Source organism: Carassius auratus, chromosome 39 (genome assembly GCF_003368295.1).
Source record: "Carassius auratus strain Wakin chromosome 39, ASM336829v1, whole genome shotgun sequence".
NCBI lineage: Eukaryota > Metazoa > Chordata > Actinopteri > Cypriniformes > Cyprinidae > Carassius > Carassius auratus.
The window spans coordinates 4,575,935-4,592,585 of NC_039281.1; the positions used below are offsets into that span (position 1 = coordinate 4,575,935).

Consider the following 16,651-nt stretch of genomic DNA (forward strand, 5'->3'; position numbering starts at 1 on the left):
AAATAGGATATTTCCCATTTTCTCCTAAACTTCCCTGTCTATAAGACACTTCCTTGATGTGGCCACACCAAGTCTGACCTCCTGACCCAACCGCATTCTGGCTTTTCAGCTTGCCAACATCAAAAGGTTGTTTTTGTTGCTGTGTTATGGGCACCTTTCCAACGTTTATAAAAAGCAGTGAGCCATTTCATGCAGTTCCTCTCTGTAGAGGAAGAGCAGAAGCAGGGGTTGCTGTTGGTTGAGGACGGCTCTCAGCGGGTGAGTGCACATAGGGGTAATTGTGCATGCAGTTCCCACCACATATGCCTTTTACTCTGCAGCACAGTACTTATATTTATCTATAATTTTCATTTGTATACACAGTATATATATATATATGTATTTTCTCTCTCAGTGCAAGACCGGTTAGGATCTGTTTACCTTTGTGTCCTTTTCATTAGCTTCAGCAATGCTAGAATGGCTTTGTACCCCAGGCAGTGCAGATAGATTCAGATAGTGGTTTTGTTCTGTGAATCAACCCAGCGCTTAACAGTTCTTTCGATCCAAGAACCTCTCTTATGGCAGGGTGTCACCACCGCTTTTATTAATTTTTTTTACATTTAAAGGTATTTGACTTTTGGTGACCCAGGAAGATTTTAAACAGAATGTGAACCATTTCTAGAGTATTTTACTGAATATAGCCATAAGGCTTTTAAGAGTATGGCAATAAATCTTTTAGTCTTCAGCACCTGGTAGTCTAAAATGGTGATTATGCGTTAAGGAGATTCAGGGGAGTTGTGGAAACAGTGCAATAATAGTGTTAGATAGGAAAAGTTTACATCATTCAGTTCATTTCTATGAAAGCGGTGATATTAAGATCTGATTTATGTGATCCCAAAACAAAAACCGGCATTAGCAGACCAACAGCGAACAGAACATATACAGAGATTAATAAAAGCACTGCCTATCGTTGGATTGCTGTAATTCTTCACATCATGATACATATAATCTTTGCTACTTTTTGTAATTGTTTGATGTCACATTTTAAATCAGGTTTAGTATTTCCAATGCCAACATTTTTCAAGTGTCAAACCCGAAGAACTATGCGGTGGAGAACTTCTTGTACTGAGAGATACTATCTCAACTGAGCATGTCGTTTGTTTTAGAATAGAATGTTCATACTATTGTTAGAACCAGTGCATCACATTAGATTTGTACATCATGACAGTGATACCAAAGGCACGGAAAGGAATGCTCTGTTCACAGAATCTCATGCACCCAGCAAAGCATGATTTTAGAAAATAGATAAGAACTATCACCTGATTAACAAGAATATTAAACATGATTGAAGCTTATATGAAAATCCAAGCACAATGCCAGTTGTTTGTGTTTTTGTTCTTACGTTTAGTTCACATACATGCGAACAGGAGGTCATTAGAATCCATGCGGACGTCCTTAGTATAGAAAATGATCTTTAAATGACATTAGGCACAAAATAATGTGAACACTCTCCATTATAGTGGTTATTGTGATATTAAAAACAAATGCTGTGATTTTCATTTATTTATATATTTGTTGTCTATTCTGTATGTTGTATAAGCTGTGTTCAGCATTCTTTAGTACAAGCTGTGGGTGAAATTGTTGATTTGTCAAATGCCCAAAAAAGGCAAATCATCGAAGCCTATTTAGCTGGAGCGTGTATAACCTTAATAGCCCAGTTGTTTGGTGTTTTAAGGACAACAGGCGTTACGGACTACAGACACAAAGCATGGCAAGACTTCTTCGAAGAAGAATAGTGGGTGACAAATTTAAGTGAATGATAGGGATTTTAAAGACCCTGTTTACACAAAAAACAACCACAGATAATTTCACAAACCCACATCCATGAAAGATCAGCAACTGATCTATCTATCTACAGTATCTGCTCCTCAAATAGTAGTGGAATATGACTTTGAATTGTTGTAATGAAATGCAGCTGTGGTAGATCTGTAGCTATCATTCTGCTCATCAAATTGAAGTGGACATGACTAATTGTTGTGATGAAATGCAGCTGTGGTTTCCTTAATTCTGAGAAATGACACATGGCATTTAGATTATTGGTGGTTTAAATACTTTTTGGGGTCACTGTAGATCAAATAAAACATTAAGAACACATAACAATATGATTATGGCATGAGCTAAAACATACAGTAGGGGCCTTTTAATTTTGATGTTGAATAAAATGACCTTTGTGATTAGGGAGTAAAATGGTAAAGTGATTAATCCTTTATCATTTATCAAGTATTTTTCTATTACAGCAGCAGATCACTTGTGTTGAACTGCTTACTCAGGCCTTGAACAAGAACAGGATGTGGGATGAGGTCTGAGATAGGTTGGATTACATAAAAAGAGAATGATGACAATTGCCAATAGTGCAGAGCTAAATACATGTACTGTGCATTTATCACACCTATACTTCCTATATATAAACATCATTTTATTTCTAGGGTGGTGTGGAATGACTTTAATAAGTCCTTGTTTCATACATTGCATTGGAAAATACCCTCTTATGCAGGACTTTCGTCCACCTAAATAAATACCACGCATACCATTACAAACAACATAAAAATTATGTCTAATGATGAAAGTTTGCGTCATCAGCTTTGCTGCTTCCATTTTTTTACTATAAGGGAGTAGACTAGCAGTGTACTTTTCTGAAAATGTATAGACTGAAATTATGAAATTAATAATAATCAACTGCTGCATATAATGTTCATAAAAGCTATTGACAGGAAAAGTCACCTCATCTATCCTACTGTCTGGATAGAATACGTTCTAACATCTCTTAGCAAATAGTCTGTTCTGCTTTCTAAAAACCATCTGTCAGCAGTCTGTATCTACAACTCATCAAAGTCTCCAGAAGAATTTTCAGGGGAGTGTTATCGACTTTTACTGTAGAAAAAAAAAAAAACTCTTTCTAAAAGAAAGCATACTGTGTCTTTCATTATGTGTACTTTTTTGGAATGATGATAATTGTATGAATTCATACGAAAAACTGTAAACTTGTAAAAAACTAAACTTTCTCATAAAATCTTATATTTATATTTTATTTTCTGGTATTTTATAATATGCAATCCAAATGTATTTCCGTTTCTCTATCTTAATTATTTTATTTTTTATTTTTTACCAGAGCTTGTTGCAATGCTGTTGTATGTGAAGCTTTTTTTTTTTTTTTTTTGTATTTGGCTTAAAGAAATGTTCTGGGTCTTCAGATCTTTTTCTGGACAATCTTTTGGTAAGCAGAAGTGATTTACGTGAATGCCCTGATTGCATACGATAGCCTGTTGACCCTTGCACATGAACATGTCAAGCTCAAATGGAGACTTGTCGAAGCAAGCAGAACATCCTGATTTCCTGTCCTTTCACAATGTCATTTTATCTGTATTTTATATGTCTTTCCTTTAAACCCTGTTGGCTTCAGTCACACCCAAAGCCAGGGGTCATGGACATGTGTTGTGTGTTAGGGTGACCATTCTGATTGTAAGTACGGTGGGAGCAGCGGGGCAGAATAGCTTTATAGGTAGACAGGAAGTGACTTGTAATGAAGCTGGAGCCATGTTAGATCTGCACCAGCACTAAGAGACTGGCAGGTTGCTCTGTCTCAAAAGGTCATACTGATGCATTGTGCTTTTTATATTATTTATTAATATATTATATTATTATACAGACATGTGTAAAAAAAAAAAAAAAAAAGAAATTGCCCAGTCAACCACCAGCTTTTATTTATTTTTATATTCTTTTTGTAAGCTGTGTCTCAGACATGCATTAATTCACAGACATGCAAGTGTTTAGTGTTTTGTGCACAATGTGACAGCATGCACATTTCGATAAAATTCTACCCACACAGAGTATCATAAAGAAAGGATATGTGGGTGTTAAAATAACATTTTGCTTTCTTTTTGCAACTGCTGACAGCTTATATCAGGTCACATATTCAAAGGGTTCTATTCAGAGGTGGTTTTGTGATGCAATGATGTCAGTGTTTTCAGAAAATCTTACTCAACTTCTTGTGCTGATAATATAATTTAATGCATTAAAAATGTAAAAGTATTTTCAATAATTGTCCATACTCGCGTGCAGCATTAAGGGTGTTGATGAAAACATGTGGTTATTTGGTTTGGTCTTTTAGTAGGTCGCTCACACCACACTTTCTCGTCTTGTTTGTTGTCACGTTTTGTTGCATACATCTTTTTTAAACATTAATAAAATAAAACAATAGTAAACTTTTGAATTTTGAGTGTGAATCACAATTTAATTCCTGGCCTTTACAAAGCAACTACACACTTCACAATGCATGACAGGAAACAACTGGAACCAAGATAAAAGCAAATAAAAGACAACATGATAAACATAGATACAAGTGACAAAAGAATAGGAAGAAATAAGTGAGGTATACCAAAATAAAGGGTAGAATGGATTATAATCCCCAGAAAGAGTCAGAATGCAGAAAATGGATTTAAACACTTTTCATATTGTGTTTTTTTTTTGTCTTTCATAGATGACAAACCAAACACTCCTGGCAATGTTCAAAATTCACCTGCAAAATATCTTAAGAACTAACCATGTTGTAGAAAGACAGATCAAAACAAGCCTGCAGTACTTTTTCTTCCATAGGCCTTCAATATTCCTTTCTTAAATTATTTATGCTTGTGAAAGTCAACAGCTATATTTCATAAAACTGGATGTGAGCATTATAAACACATATCTCAAAGTTTACAGTTATAATAATGTTCTTCAGATTACATGACACTGTGAATAACTTGGCTTAAAACTTCAAGCTGTGGAAAGATTCATGCTTAGTTTAAGCAAGTTGATTTAATGATAACGTTCCATTTATGTAATCCACTGAGTTTTACAGACATTGTGTATATAGTATACAGTATATGTCTGAAAAGAATAGAATATTATCTTGTGGTCAAGATGTTTATTTTAGTTCTGTGCAAATGAATGGCACTTTAATACATCAGGGTTTTTTCACCCTTTTGTTTGATACACATCACATTGAAACTATCTAAAAACTATCTTTCATTCTTAAAATATGAAATCCATAATAGAACTATGATATAATAAACACAAAATATTTTTTATTGTGAAAACAATTTATAGTTTTATTTATTTTTTTTTTATTTAAATTATGACTGTTCGTAAATTATGACATTAGGCAGTAAGATGGGCAGATGCTTCAGATGGGCACAATGAGCAGCTGGGCTTGAGTGATCTAACGCTGGCACAGGTCTTGCACATTTAACTCTCCCTGCAGTACTTTGATCCTCTGTTGTGTTTTACACTTAAGAATCAGCATCCCTCATCTGCAACAAGCATTATAATCTGTTTAGGTGGATCAGAGGAGAATGGAGATGCTCTGGGTCCTGACACCCTTCTGCCCAATGAGTTATCAAAGGCCAGCACAGAGAGCGAATGGATTTGCAGCCTCACCAGGCTCTCACCAGAACCTTGGCTTAGAATGGTCCAGAAGAGCCTGCTCGTAGCCACTTACAGTAGATGAACAAAGCCTGCTGCACCATAATTAAGTTGTGGCCTAGTGGTTAGAGAGTTTGACTCCTAACCCTAGGGTTGTGGGTGTGAGTCTCAGGCCGGCGTACTGTTCCTTTTTCATGTATAAATTAACAAGATGCTTAGTCTTTCAAGTGAGGAATATCCCTGTGAGTTTTTGGTAATAACTTCAATAAAGTGTTGTAACATGAGTATGGTACAGAATATCAACATTTTATTCACATCAGTGTTCTGCAAATATCGCAACCATGCGTTCAGCACTAAACTTCACATATCTTACACAGACATGGTACATTTATCTACTAAAAGGGTTATAATGCACAGAAACTGTAAAAAGGCATATAACACATTATTTGTGAATATCTTTGCTCTAATAGCATTGGTAATAAATGAATGTCTTTCAGAAACTCTATGCAAGTTTGTGTTTATTTTGTCTGCAAAGAAAGAGTATGTGTTTTGGAATGTTTAGTGAGAGGGGAGCACATGACCTGAGGTCAAAAAGTCAGCTTCGTGAGTCTGGTGAGCCTCTCGTCTCAGAGTGAGGATGTAAATCTGTCATTAGCCGTTTCTCAATATGCGTACTTGTCTGTACTCATTACAACCGAGGTATGCAGCAAAGAGTTTGTGAAGCCACAACACGCACAACCTTGAGGCGGATGGGCTACAACAGCAGAAGACCCCACCGGGTACCACTCATCTCCACTACAAATAGGAAAAAGAGGCTACAATTTGCACAAGCTCACCAAAATTGGACAGTTGAAGACTGGCAAAATGTTGACTGGTCTGATGAGTCTCGATTTCTGTTGAGACATTCAGATGGTAGAGTCAGAATTTGGCGTAAACAGAATGAGAACATGGATCCATCATGCCTTGTTACCACTGTGCAGGCTGGTTGTGTTGGTGGTGTAAGGGTTTGGGGGATGTTTTCTTGGCACGCTTTAGGCTCCTTAGTGCCAATTGGGCATCGTTTAAATGCCACAGCCTACCTGAGCATTGTTTCTGACCATGTCCAACTCTTTATGACCACCATGTACCCATCTTCTGATGGCTACTTCCAGCAGGATAATGCACCATGTCACAAAGCTCAAATCATTTCAAATTGGTTTCTTGAACATGACAGTGAGTTCACTGTACAAAAATGGCCCCCACTGTCACCAGATCTCAACCTAATAGAGCATCTTTGGGATGTGGTGGAACGGGAGCTTCGTGCCCTGGAGGTGCATCCCACAAATCTCCATCAACTGCAAGATGCGATCCTATCAATATGGGCCAACATTTCTAAAGAATGCTTTCAGCACCTTGTTGGATCAATGCCACATAGAATTAAGGCAGTTCTGAAGGTGAAAGGGGGTCAAACACAGTATTAGTATGGTGTTCCTAATAATCCTTTAGGTGAGTGTATATATATATATAAAACAAATATTTATATAAAAATATTTAATATATTTAATACTTGGTCAGTTTATTGATTTGTTTGGTTAACTTTGGATAATTTTTTTTTTAATACTGTGCAGTGCACAAAATTAAGATTCGAGAGATGGTTCAAGTCAGTCCTCAATAAATGATGATACGTTTAGAAATGTTGTGCATCCACTTATTATTAGTGTGACATTTTAGCATGCAAATGAAGGAGAAAACCTCAAGATATCGGCCCTAAAAATCAGCAGCACATATCGGCCATCAACTGACCCTGACCTCTAAACATCGTCATCGGCTATAGAAAAACCCATATCAGTCGATCTCTAATACCGGTATGGCAGTTTATCATGGTTTGAAGGTGCACCGTTTTCATACCATAAACATTTGCATATTTTCGAAAGAGACATAGAATATATATAAGCTCCATCCCTGCCGAAAAAAAGGTTAAAATTTGCAGAAGGATGGATCCTTCTGTGGATGTAAAGTGGCTCCAACATGTTCGCTTATTTTCGTGGACACCATCCCTGCGTGCAGATAAAGGTGTGTTACATTTATAATAAGTTATAAGATAATGTTGTATGATTTCTGTGATGCAGAGGGAATTCTGTTGCAGTCGTGAACATGAATTCTGTTGCAGTCGGGACATTGAATTTACAGTATAAAGAGAAGGTGTCATGTAAAACATACAATCTGATGGATAAATCAAAAGTAGATATGATATTTGTCTGTGAAAATTTGTGCACAAGAAGACTGCTATATGAATAATCTGCTTGGTTCTGCATGTCTCTGAATGGCGCCGTTTTATTTACTACACACTGAAGTATGCAAACATAAATGGTGTTTTCAGCATCTAAGTTACGTACATAAACATTGAACATCACCAGGGCTGCTCTGGGAGAAAAATTAAGTAAACATTTCCTAGTTTTATTTGAGAAAAACCACAGTTCTTTTTTTATTTAATTTTATTAAATAAATTAATTAATTTATTTATTTATTCAGAAGGCAGACTTCAATACTTTCATTAAAATGGTTCCAAGTTTATTGTAATAAAGGATTTGCTCACTCAAATAACCTGTTCTTTTTCTTTTAAGAGTCATCGTCACTGATAAGAATTATTGTTTAATATATACCGTGAAAACCATGATATTTTCTGAGACGATTATCAAACCGTGAAAATCATAACGTTACAATCCTATTTGCTTGAGTTAAAGGTTATCACTGTTCCTTAGATCCTTTGTAAATGCAGGCCTAGAGAGTGTCCTGTAAAATACTCTTTTTCCTGTGTCTCTTACTGTGGATTTGAGTGAAGCTGGTCAAAAGGGGACAACTGACCATTTGTGGCTGACATGCTTCTAAAACAAAAAGGAAGTTCTCTATCCTCCTTTTTGGCTTAAGTCTATCACAGAGCGGGACAGGAACTGTCGAAACAAGCTGGCATCATGTGTGTCCTTAATTAATTTTACAATCTACAGCTGGCTAAAAGATGACTCTTTAGATTCTTTTTGAAATGTGGTGATTCAATGGTTTATTTTCGGCTGTTCGACAGAGGTCCTACAGCGCCCTCAGGCGGCTAAATGCTTGATCGGGCAACGGAAGCATTGTTCATGCTGGGCCCGTCCAACCAACTCAGTGCGGGCCCAAACAAATTATCGCTGTAATATCAGACCTAGTTAGGTTTTGCAGATCGTAGAACAAGGTTACTTATTCCAGTTCACTCGCAGGCCACTTCCGAGTCATAATTATTATTCAAACTTCTCTACAGGACAATGATGCTCACGTTCTTCAGTCTGAAGTACAAACTCTGGAAATGGCTTTTCTAGTGAACAGTGATTCAGGCTTTAACTACTTCCTTGTTCACGAGAAAGATCGCTGACCCAGGCCCATTCTCGATCTTGACTTTGAAACAGATCCTCGTGCAAATATGCCCTGGGCACGGCCATTCTGACTGTCTCTGGGCCTTACTTCGTAAAAGTGTGCAGACACAGCTCTTTTCCCTCTGAGATCTGCAGGTCAGATGTCTAGAAGTTGTAATCGCCCTGCTGCCATGTTCATACTATTAGATAAAGCCATTTCTGGGTCATTACAGGGTCTACAGGATATTTTTTATGAAACCAGTGACTGAATATTGACTGAGAACACCTTGTCTAAATGATGGCATTAGTGGAAAGTTGCAGCACTAAGCCTTAGGATGAGCTCATTGGTCTGGATAATTAGAAATACTGCAGAGAAGTTCTAAGTTTCATAGATGGACACAAGCTCGCAAAGCTCTTTTACAAGTTTTTCTATAACAAATGCTGGACTGTAGCGCTGTATCTTAACAAGTTTATCCTGGATTGGATTTCAGACAGAATTCTGAAGATTTATTACCACCAGGTCTTTTACAGAGCTGTATTTCCCAAGCTTTTTAGTCCTACATTCTCTCACAGTCCCGTCAGTAATGCTAAAGTACCTTAAACAGTCTATTTTCATTTCCTTCATGCTACTTTATTCTACTCTTACTGATTTCATGCTTGGTCATGCCTAACCCATTTGGGGGTTATGTTGGCATGCTTTTCATTTGATCATAAACTCAAAATACAGGTTCTTAAATATCATCTGTAATTCAAAAACTCTATGCACATTGTCATGATAATTATAAATGAGTCAGTGATAACCTTTGCTGGCTTCACCTGTTCTACCGGAGGCACTATTGAGAGAGTTCACTCCTGTTTTCACTGAATTTTTTTTCTGTTTTGGCACTTTCATTTCAATTATTCTGAATTTTGGGGTGAGGTCCATAATTTAATCAAGAAAAGAAATATTGAATTTAAATTGGTCTTCAATTCCATGCACAAGTTCTGCCTCCTGAAGCCATTTTCTCAGGCTCTAACTGTATGATCGGTTTAGTTTTGCTGGGAACAAAGGTCTATTGACTTCATCAATTATCTGAAGCAAAATATGTCTATAATTAATACCAGCCCAGCCAGATGCCTCATATCCTAGGCCTTCATTTGTAACTTTTACAGAACAACAAATTCAAACTATTCTATTTGCCTATTTCTATCTTTGAGTGCAGTTGATCAGGTTGCATAATTTAGGTATGGTAATAGGTAGTGTGAGAATTTTATCCGGCTGGTTGATGTAAGCCATTTAATATTGTTAAAATAACTGACATGTAATGAAGATCATCAAGATTGTGAATGAAGTCAGTGGAAAATTTTTATCGAATATTTATATTGATTTGTGATACATTGGCGCTGGTGTGTGCAGATCACGAGCTGATTGCCCTCACCTGTCGCTTGTTCCCATTCTCCCTCATATTTCCTGCTTTGTCTGTCCCTTGTTGTCAGTAGATTTTGTGTTGTCATTGTGACTGTGCTGTGTGTCTGTGTCCTCACCTTTTTCTGCTGTTGTGCTCTGGACATCTAGACGAGGATATGTGTACAGAGAGGAAAGTCTTACTATTGCATTGAGACCGTTCCATTATCCTTCTTCTCAAACTTTCTTTCTGGTTCAATGAAAAATCTGACTAAATTGACCAAAACATTCTTCAAAAAAATTTTTTTCGTTGCAATGTTTTTGAAGTTGTTTACACAATCAAGTCACCAAAATACAATGGAATTTGAACTTAACTTTTATTTATTTATATAGCACATTTAATAGCAATGTTGTTGCTTCACAGTTATAATTAAAACATGCATATATAAAAACTAGGGCTGTCAAATGATTAAAATTTTTAATCAAATTAATCAGAATTTTCAGTGGATTAATCATGATTAATCACTATTTGCAATTACACCTGAATCCTAACCATTTTTTTTTTCTGAAATGCGTACCAAAAGATAAATTACAGGACACAGATACATAATTTTCATGTATTGATTCATCAATATGTGGTTCTTTTTTTTCTGAATTTCAAAAGTTTAACATTTACTTAATCAAATTTACCTGAGCACTATATCAAACCATGCCATTTAACTACAGATAGTGTAAGAGTTTTAGGTGAACCAGTGGTTAAATATAGCCACATATCTATGAAATTATGCATAGAGAAACTCGAAAGAATGAACTCATAAACACAAACATGCGCCCTCTGCACTCTGGGCACTCTTGTTTTTAGGAGGTGTTCATTTGCTCTGCCACAATACTTTAGGATCGATATTTTCACGTTCTGAAGGCTTCAAGTGCCAGTAAAACCAAGTAAAAATGCAAATGCTTTTTCAAACAGCTGTAATTTTCGCTGCATTGCATGTAGGCGTTCTGCGCATGGGCATTGTGAAACACAGGACTCTATACTATAACAGGAAGAAGCTCCAGCGTATCAACTACCAAAGTCGTCTCTGTTTATCGAGCTTGGCATGAATGTATTTGAGAGTAACTGGGGTAAAACCTTAAGCTTCTTCTGTGTTTTCGTCGCAGCGCTCGCCGCTGTTTTTTACTATCTTGAGAATTCAGAGATCGACGAGACTTTCCTGACCTAAATAATTTGTCACACTGCGCATGCGTGAAATGCGTTAAAACATTTGACGTAATTAATGACAAACAACTAATTAACGTCGTTAACGCGCTATTTTTGACAGCCCTAATAAAGACATTTGCCATGCCTAGCAAAATAAAGGCATACACACTCGAAAGAGGGGAAAAAACAAAAAATAATTATTTATTACGCCAATGACTGATTTGTTCAAAAAGTGGATTCATTCAGTTAGGAAACACCTCCTCAGTGTGTTTCTCAAAAATGCAATTAGTGCTGTTACTGCTGTAGCTTAGTTTTCAACTTTCTTCGTCGGTGAAATAGAGCTAAACCAGGCAATATGGTGCCTAAAATGCACTTAATATTAAATTCTTGTTTATTAATTTTTTATAAAAATCAAAATCACATTTGTTATGCTAGTATCTGGAGAACAACTGCACTCTTAGTATGATGTTATATTAGATTAACTATATAAAATGAAATAAACTGACCAGTGGCGGCTCGTGAAGTTTAAAATAGAGGAGGCACACTAATGTTAATTGTATTGCTCTGGGGACCCTGCCGATTGTTATTATTATTATTTGCTTAACCACTTTAAAATGGCTTTTTGGCAGCTTTTAGTCAGAAACCGTAAAGAAAATATATTCAAAATCGCTACTCATTATAAATACATTTAGAAGCACGCACTTCCTGGGGGACTCAAACTGAACTTGATGACGTAGATGTCACATGAGCAACCTGTAAGTCTTCTAATCGCTGTGCCAAGAGAAATCTGAATCACCCTCCGAATCTTGCAGAGAAGGCGAGCGTGAACAGGAGCAAATTTTGGTAAGTATTCTGATTAATTATCTCCCTTGACTTTATGCCTCCACCTCCCCTCAATTGCCTCATAGACAGTAAAAGATTGCCTGCAAGCTTCTCCTCCTGTCCATACGGTAATTTATCTACTGTGCGACAGAGAGTCGCTGGTTATGACGCAATCGTTAGCCTATTTTTTTTTTTTACAAAAACTGCTTCTACGGGACCATAACTTAAGATACGAGGTAATGGAGCCTTTTATACATTTTCGTGTTTCTTTAGAAATAATTAATGGACAAATGGAATCTTTAAACGCCTCAGATGTAAATTTATTCGCTGTCAAAGTGACGCCAAAATGAATGGGAGTCAATGGAATGCTAACAGCAGGTGGGGGTCCGCTAGCCAATGGGGGCGCCCAGGGGTGCTTCAAAATAATATGAAACCCTGCCCCCCTGGATATTCCAGAATTAGCATCCTCTATGTTGTTACTTTTCTCAGCACTCCTCAGGGCTGAAAGTGAACACTCGATGCTGATTGGTTCCACTGGCCTCCCCCTCCCCTTCTCTTTCACTTAGCGGTTGTAATTACATCACCAGTTTTGGCACATTCGCGATAGAAAAGCGGAGCTTTGATGAAATTTCAACTGTGAAATAACAAACAAAACTAAATAAATTCTGAGACATGAACTGAAATGAATAGTGAATTTTATTAACATTAAATCTTTCTCATTTTCACCTCACAATTTGGGGGAAACTGTGCCTCCCCTTGCCTCACCCGATGAGCCGACTAAATCATAGTGAAAGCGGGAAAATATAAATGCGCACCCGCACTAGTCTAATCTAACGTACAAGACTTGTATATGTGTACACTAAGGGTGTGTGTAAGATTTTATTAAACAAACTAGGTAAATGGCTGTATAAAACATGGGTAAACATTATAATTAACGTGGTACACAATAATATAATTAAATTGGTAAACAATAATATTTTTTGGACACGATTTATTAATGACTCAGCATCATTTATATTAAAGAGAAAATAATCACGTCATCCGATGTTTAATGTGAATAAAGTAAGCTTGACTTACTACAGTTCCACAAATACTGAAACATGACACGTTGTTTTCTCGCACAGGTCCCGGTCCCGGACTGTGTGTGTGTGTGTGTGTGTGTGTGTCGGTGCCAGTGGTGGTGAGGTAAAAGGGGAGCAGGCAGTGGACCAAAGCAATGTGAGGCAAAGCAGGGTGAACTCGAGATGTTTAAAACTTTTTTGTTGTTGTTGCTCCGTTTGCATTTGTATTGTTTTAATACTTACACAATTAGTTTAACTATATATCATTATATTATTTACAATACACATATTACAATTATATTTTAGGGGGGGACAACCCTCAAATGGGGGGGGGGGGGTCCGGAATTCCCCAACCCCCACCCGCGATTTCCGCCTATGCTGGAGTTGTTACACCAGTTTTCGGCATGTGTGTGTCACCACACGTTGGATTAATTTTGGATTTACTGTTAGACCTAATTAACTGTTGCACTTATCCTCTGCGTTTGAGTCCTCTCTCTTCACGTTCCTGACAGAATCTACTGACCAATATGGACTCAGCAGAGGAGACTGATGTCCTGCGAATCCTCAGACAGCAAGGCACGCTGCTGGGTACAGCCTCGTCTTAATCCACCTCCTCCTTACTATGCGTAGCCCAACTCATGCCGTTTATTTCTGTCACAATGTTCACTAACTTTTTCACTCCAGACCTCCTGTTTCCCATGGAGCAATCTAAGGTGACATTCACCATCACGCTTTTAATTGGACAAGCGAGAAAAAGGGGGAACTGCCATATGGGACAATGAACATCAGTGTTGCAGCTCGTTTAAGGAGTTTTCGGAGGAGCTCCGCAAGGTGTTTGATTGCTCTGCGCTTGGGACAGAGGCGGCGTGGGCGTTATTTTTGCTTCAACAGGGAGGTCAGTCTGTGTCAGATTACTCCGTTGAGTTCGGCACTCTCGCCACATCATGCGGATGGAATGCTAAAGCGCAGTGGGATCACTTTCTTCATGGGTTGATTGACTACAACAAGAACGAGATATATTTTCTTGAACTGCCTCCCAACCTCGATGGTTTAGTCTACCTCGCCATCCACGTTGAAAACTGGATAGCTCTCCGGTCCTGGCATCGGTGGCGTGGTCTCACACCAGTGTTAATTTTGACATGAAATTTTAATTTAGTTTTAGTCTTAGTCTTTTGACTATAATTATTTTTAGTTTTAGTCAAGTTTTAGTCATCTGATTTGTTTTAATTTTAGTCTTATTTTAGTCGACTAAAATTGCTTGGTATTTTAGTCGACTAAAATTGCTTGGTATTTTAGTCGACTAAAATAAGACTAAAATCAATAACAGATTTACTAGACAATTTTTTACAGCTGGTATAGGAAACAAACTTAACCAAAATATATAAAACACAAATTCAACTTTATTTCAACACAACTGTGTCTTTATTTCAATTCAAAAGCTTTTATGCAGCAACAAACACTGTCATGATAATGTAAACAATAACTAGCTGCCAATTGACCATCAATAAAAGAAAAATAAAGTTAGGTCCAGGACCTTAAAGCTTACAGCTGAGCTGAACAATAAGTGCATACATTTAAAGTAAATATTTAATAAGTTGGGTGGATAAAAAAAGTAACAAGATTTTATAAGGTATTCATTTGTCTAGCAATATTGTATGTTTTAAATACTACAATATTGCTAGATTAGTATGTTTAATGATAGGATGTGAACATACACGTTTCACATGACTAATATAGAAATATTTGTGATATTGTCAACAAGTAGAACATTATAAAATATACTAAACATTAGTATTAATCAAATGTATGTATCATAATATTACGTATTAGCATCTAACTTGAAGAAGGGGCTATTTTACAGTACTTTTCAGTTCGTAATATTTAATGCTACAACATCTACGCACTGCAGTCTTCCAATTTTGCTTAGCTCAATAAACAAAAGAACATCGTTGTGAAATTACATTTGAGAAAATGTCCGTGTGGCTCATCTGTAAATGTCTTTTCAAATTGGTTGTGTTCTTGCCACGAATGAGCGCTCCGCGTGCTTTACACTTTGTTTTGTTTTGTTCGTCTTCAAACGTGAAGTGAGCTGTGGACATTTTGTCGCTCTTTTAGACATCACCTCTTCGAATGCCGTGTCTTCCCGGGAGCTCATTTAAAAACTGAAAACCTTCGCTTCACGTCTCAATAAGTCAGGTTCGGATTGGTTCTCTTCTCTCATGCAGTCTCGCCTGTTCCGTTTTGCCGGTTCTTTTGTTCATTCCTCGCATCTCTCCCGTCTGCTGATTTGATTTTCGTCACAGTCTATTTTCGTCTCGTCCTTTATTCGTTGACGATAATGTCAATCAATTTAGTCATAGTTTTAGTCTCCATCAGTGCCTTCTTTTTTAGTTTTCGTTTCGTTTTCGTCCGCAAAAATATATTTGTGACGAAAATAATGACGAAAATATTTAGTCAACGAAATTAACACTGTCTCACACGAGCTCTTCTCCGACCTGGCATGTGCCAGCCTCGTGTCCAGTGAAGGGGAGGCATTTTTCGTCCAAGGAGGGTCGTACAGTGCGCTTCACTAATACATTGCTGCCCTCTGATGGTCGTTCCGTCCTCCAGGCGTCATTACAATTTAATAAGACTATTCATCAGGTGTCAGCTTTAATTGATTCTGGAGCTGAGGGTAATTTTATGGACAATGAGCTGGCTGCCCGATTAGGTGTTCCATCTGTTCCACTGGACGAGCCGATTTCCGCCAGGACTCTGTGCGGCACCCATCTCACTAGAATTACACACTCCACCAGGTTTATCAGGTTTACCCGTACGACTGTGCGATAGATCTGTTGCCTGGCACTTCTCCACCTAAGGGGTGCCTTTACTCTCTTTCCGGGCCTGAGATAGAGGCCATGGAGAAGTACATCAATGATTCTCAGGCAGAAGGCATCATCCGGCCCTCTTCCTCTCCGGCTGGGGTGGGGTTCTTCTTCATGGGGAAGAAGGATCGCTCCATCCCTGTATAGTTTATCGGGGCTTGAATGACATCACCGTCAAGAATCGTTATCCTTTGCCGTTGATGTCATCAGCCTTTGAGCTCTTGTATTGGGCGACCATCTTTAAGGAGTTGGACCTTTGCAATGCTTATAACCTAGTAATGATTAGGGAGGGGGACGAATGGAAGACCACCTTTAACACCCCCACAGGGCACTTTGAGTATTTGGTCATGCCCTTTGGACTTTTTTTTTAACTCCCCGGCAGTCTTCCAGGCACTCGTCAAAGACGTGCTTAGAGACATGGTCGACCAGTTTGTATTTGTTTATCTCGATGACATCCTGATCTTCTCCCAGAACGATCGTGACCATGTCCAATCGTTTATTCACCAAGGTGGAGA

General features: G+C 37.7%; 1 protein-coding gene across 1 annotated transcript in view; it reads left to right on the forward strand.

The window, feature by feature from the left end:
* The first annotated feature begins 220 nt into the window (after positions 1 to 220).
* Positions 221 to 16,651, forward strand: part of LOC113057745 (interleukin-12 subunit beta-like) — a 47,584-nt gene continuing 31,153 nt past the window's right edge. The window contains exon 1 of the mRNA XM_026225244.1: positions 221 to 258. The gene's annotated coding sequence lies outside the window, so the exon portion shown is untranslated. The remainder of the gene's footprint in view (positions 259 to 16,651) is intronic.